The sequence below is a fragment of the Centruroides sculpturatus genome, unplaced genomic scaffold (genome assembly GCF_000671375.1).
Source record: "Centruroides sculpturatus isolate CEXI.00-Female unplaced genomic scaffold, Cexi_2.0 scaffold1137, whole genome shotgun sequence".
Classification (NCBI taxonomy): Eukaryota; Metazoa; Arthropoda; class Arachnida; order Scorpiones; family Buthidae; genus Centruroides; species Centruroides sculpturatus.
Window position 1 is genome coordinate 179,350 of NW_019385291.1, and position 5,587 is coordinate 184,936.

Consider the following 5,587-nt stretch of genomic DNA (forward strand, 5'->3'; position numbering starts at 1 on the left):
TTATAAAATATGTATAAAAGATATGTACTTAATGAATCTGTGATACCAATAATTTAAAAAATTTTTTATGTTCTGTACTTTAAATTCTTCAATATCAGTCAATGTCTCAAAAATAAAGGCTAATTTTATTGGCCAATTAAATATATAGAAGTAATTGTTCTTACCCATAATTTTTTTTCCTTAAATTTAATAATAAGGAAATATTAATGATGATCTTTAAATATCAAATATATTTTTTAAATTCTATTTTAGTCACAAGTTTCCTGCAGTGCTGTAAAACAGAAATCCATTATTTCTATGCCAAGTTCCAAATTTACTTAATTTTTGCTTTTTTTTTTCTTTTAATACATTATTGGATATTATTACACTGCTTTAAAGCTAAAACAAAATTAGAGAAAATTGTGATGATGAATACTTTTTCGTGATAAAATATAACAGTATGAAATTATAAACTGTTACGATGTACCGTAATCAATCAACATTTGCTAACTTATTTGAAAATGTACCTGTACTCTTTATTATAGGTTATGAAAGAATATAATACAAAATCTAATAATATAGAAAGGTTATTTATCATAGATATGAACAAATCAATATATTAGCAAGAAACATCTGATCAGGAGCATTGCAATAGCCAGATGGAGGAATGGTTAAGGTTTCAGCTCCATCCCCTAGTTACTGCTCTAGGGACCCGGGAATGAATCCAAATGGTTGAAAAATCCCAAGAATTTTTTGGGGGGTTTTTTGGATATTCTGTGCCTCATATCTCACTATCTGGCTACTTTATTGTGAATCTGGCCAAGCCCACAATGGGAATGATTAAAAGGCTCTCTAAGTATGTACAGAGTGGAATGAGTCAATCAGAAGTCATCTGATAATTTTGAATTTTAAAGTAAACTTTGAAGAAATTTATTCAGATTTTATATGGATGGTTTTTACATAATGTTTTGAATGTATTACCATAATTTTTAGATCTTATTTATATTCGATAAATAAAATACAATTTTGACTTTGTATTGTAAATCAATTTTAGTATATAATTTGCTGCATATTAGGATATTATTATTTACATTTCTTAAATAATAATAATAATAATTAGTATAATAAAAATAATAATTTGTAGTTTAATTTTATAAACATTACAATTCAGAAATATTATGCAGCAACCAAAATTTCAAATATCTTTGATAAAACATAACAGTTTACTATAGTAGTTTCAAAACTTTGAAAGGTTGCAGACCCTTTGATAAAAAAATATATTTGTGTGGGCTCTTATTTTCAGCTGTTAGCTTGTAGTCATTAATTAAATAATAAGTACCTGAGGCATCATACATTATTTTTTGACAGTTTTTGATTGCATTAATTTGATAAATTTTGTTAAAATAATAAATTTAATAAATTATAAGATTTAATAAAAAGAACCAACTTTTTTATTTTTCAAAGTCATTAAAATATAAATGTTATAATATATTATATACAAATTTATCTCATTTTATTTAAAGCCTAATAAATGAAAATATAATCAAAATAGGAAATTTAACACTAGTTTATATAATTTAGCCTATGGTAAAATTAGTTTCATTAAATGTCATTTCACTTAATGTCGTAGTTTCCGGGAGCCTATTGATGACATTAAGTGATGACTGAGGACATTGAGGAAATTTCATTCTTTATTATCAGGTGCAATATAGTTTTATTTTCAAGCTTTGAAGTTATATTGTATGTAGAAAATAAGCTTTTATTTTGTCAATTATATTGATTAAAATTTTCTATAATGTGATATTGTTTCTTTTTTTTAATAATAAATTATCCTGTTATAAAGTTATTAATTGTTACATAAATGAATTCGTTATTGATTTAATTTGAGAATATTAAATTAAATTTACTAATACCTTGAAAATAATGACAACCAAGCTAGAAAGTAGAATTTCCTTTATATTGTCGAAAAATAGAAAGATCATTTTTCAATTATATTTGCTCTCTATGAAAATTATTGCATTGAAATTTTTAAATATTTATTTGTAATTACAATACATGTATAGGAAATTCTACAAAAATAAAAATTCCATTGGACTTTTCTCCAGAAATAAATTTGTGTATTTTTTAAAACCCATCAATACAATTTGTGACAATTTATAATCTTATGATAATTTTGCATTTTTAAGTTAAAAATTCTCATTACAATTGGCAAACAGTTTATAATACGTCTTATGAATTGTGTGTTGTATTATCAATAATGTAAACATTTCTTTCATTATTGAAATCACTATCTTTCAAATTTATCTAAATATGAAAAATGTGAAATTTCTTCACTGAATCTAAGAAACTATTAAATATTTAAGAAATCTATTAACTTATTTTTTTAGTAATATAAATATCAGATTTTTATTTGATTTCTTATTCAGATTTCTACAAAAAATAATATGAAATGAAAGATTTGAATGTTTTATCATTCAAATAATAAGTTATTTACACAGTGAATCAATAAAGTATTTGCATACCCCAAATTTTGTTGGAATACAACTGTAAATGATAAATTGTTAAACTCTAACATTTATTATTAGCCTCTTCTAATAAATACAGATATGTTTTCTACGGATCATTTTTAAAACATTTTAATTCATGCAGTATGATTTATTTATTTTTTTTAGTATGAAAAATAATTTACATAATACTAATTTCTATCTGAAAACTTTCACAAAAAAAAAAAAAATGAAATCTACAGTCAATAAAGTATTTGCACACTTGGAATCAGAAGTCCTCATAGAGATCTATTGAAATTTCTATTTGAAATTTTTTTCTTTTGATCAATTCTCGCAATAGTTTTGGCATGGATAAAAGTAATTTCACAGCAGACTGGTTTTCCTCATTCTTCCATCACGTATTACTTGAGATAATTTTTGTTAGTTATCTTAAATTTTCTTTTGTTTATATCCAAAATGTGTTATAAATTCTCAATGTGATTGATGTCTGGAATTTGGGGTGGATGAGAAAATTTTCTTCTTAATTTCTAAAACATCCATTCCTTTATTTTATGAAAATATGTTTAGAAGTGTTGTCCTGCTAGAAAATAACATTGTTCACTCATCCCATTTGTCTTGCACTTTCCATTAAATTACCTTGCATTATCTTTAAACATGCTTTAGTATTCATAATATCAACAAAGATAATATTTTATGCTTTTATATGCATAATATTATCAATAAATATCAGATTTTCTACTTGTATGACATTACCACCTCCATGCTTTACTGTAAGAACTAAACTTTTTTATTTAATTCTGTATTTTGTTTTCTGCAGATCATTGTTCTTCCATCACACAAAAATAAATTAAACTTTCTTTAATCAGAAAATATTACATTTTCAGTATTATGTTGGTTTATATAAGTAATCCAATATAATACTGTAGCAAAATCTAGGCATTTCATTCTATTCTGTTCTATTCATTTCATTCTGTTCACTTAAGAATGGTATTTTATTTACTACTATTATATCCTCCTCTCCAGATCATTTTTCTTATTTATTCTGCACATATCCTTTTTCCAGATTTTAAAGCAATGTCACTTGCCAGGTTCAATGTGCTAATTTTAGCATTTTTCTTTACTTCTTTCAATTTCTGTTACTCTTCTTGATCATCTGATATTTTTGGCCATTCTGAATGGTGCATATTCTCAATTTTTTATCAGTGTGTATAAATTTGTTTACAATACAATGAAACAGTACTAATGTTTTTCTTTTATAATGCATGCTATTTCTCTCAAACTTTCTCAGAGTAAATTTCTCTATTCATTGAAACATACTGAATTCCTTTACTTTTTGACTCATTTCCAAATTCCAATGCATTTACTGATTAATTTGTACAATAAAGTGTTTTTAAACCTAAGAAAAGCAGCTGTGGAAGATTGGAAGAGCATCATTTTTAAAAGTTTCTTTATTAATGAATGTATTCAGTAAGGTGTGTAAATACTGTATTAGCATTTCTTTTTAACAATTTTTATTATATTTAGAATAGAGAATAATTTTAAAATTTTGACATTGATTAATATGTAAATTATGTGCATTATAAACTTATAAAACAATATGCATTAATAAATGTTACTTATATATTTTCCAGAAAAGTCAGGATGTACAGTGCAAATACTTCATTGACTTGCTGTATAAATGTTAATATTCGGNTTAATAACATTACCTTTCCTTGCACAATTTAAAAAAAAAAAAAAAAAATTAACATAATTGAAAGTATATAAAAATAAACAACTTTTAACTAAATAATTAGATTTTTACTCACTTCAATTTTCGTTTTAATTTTGAAAAAGTAACTAAAAAAAAAAAAAAAGTAAAAGAGCAGACGACATTAACCATCACAAAATTGCCATCTATCGACACCAGGGGGTGTCGTGTCGACTGCAGTGACTTCGTTCCGATCGTTTTCGGATCAATTGTATGAATTGTAAAAAGTTTTGTTAAATTTAGAAGGTAAGATGCAAACTTATTATAGAATTTTGTCGATTTTAAGTTAAATAAGCTATCTTTTTAATCGATAAAGACTTGTAATTAGCGAAATAATTCGATTCTATTCGTATAAAGTAGTAAGTATTAAGATACTATATGACAACAGATATGTTACAATTTGATCGTTTTTTGCATGGAAATAATAATTCCTTCGCATTTATTTAAGCCAATATGCCATTTATTTCGACTTTAAAACCCTAAAAATAATTCACAATTAGTTAAATTTGATAATTATTCATGTATGCAATTGTAGTAATTAAAGTGGTAAGTACTGAAATGTATTAAGAAATTTAAATTACATGCAAAAGAAAAATACATTTTAACATAATGCTATTGAAATTCTATTCCTGTTAATGCGGTGAAGATGACCGAAAGGGGGCAACTGGTACTTAATTAATATAATTTGAAACTAGTCACTTGCACCTCCCAAAGAAAATAGGAAAGAAACACTAAAAAAATCTTTATTTATATATTGTGTGGTGTCGTCTATCTCTATACCACAAACGAATTAGCGGTCGCACGAGGTGGGAATTTTATCGAATTCGCGTTAAATCCCGGGTTAAACGGATTGACTTGTCTTATCCGTTTGGCTCGGCACCACCGAGATTAAATCCCGAGCGTGCTGCCGGTCGCACCGATGCGGATTTTTAAATGCCGCACTTTGTATCGTGATATTTATGTTATTTAAAAAATCTTACCTCAAATTTTCTGATGTAACTTGAAAAAAAAGGATATTAAACTTAACCTGAAAAATAAACTTTAATTAAAGACGATATATGTTTGGAATAGTTCCAAAATAGTTTAATATTTCTCGTATTTCATTCATGAATTTATTGTTATGGTCTGCATTAGTAATTTGATAGTTCTGTTTTAAATGTCAACAAAAAGTACTTTAACATGTTCAGTAGTAATCAATATATTTTTAACATGTACTCCATTAGAATATCTGAAAAAAAATATATTGGTGAAATCATCCATTTAACTTACACGAATTCAATAATTTAAATTTTTTAAAAGATTTTTAAGGATTTAGCAAAGATAATTTTAATTATATATATTTCTTTTTAAAAAAAAT

The 5,587-nt window shown here is 25.0% G+C and overlaps 1 protein-coding gene across 14 annotated transcripts in view; it reads left to right on the plus strand.

The window, feature by feature from the left end:
• LOC111637249 (endophilin-A-like) overlaps positions 1-5,587 on the plus strand; it is a 124,135-nt gene that overhangs the window by 31,344 nt on the left and 87,204 nt on the right. For 10 of the 14 annotated variants that reach the window (XR_002758653.1, XR_002758655.1, XR_002758657.1 and 7 more), the window contains exon 1: positions 4,401-4,476. The exons of 2 other annotated variants lie outside the window; for them this stretch is intronic. The gene's annotated coding sequence lies outside the window, so the exon portion shown is untranslated. Of the gene's footprint in view, positions 1-4,399; positions 4,477-5,587 lie in introns of those variants that run through there. 2 more of the 14 variants (XR_002758658.1, XR_002758664.1) reach the window with 2 other exon arrangements.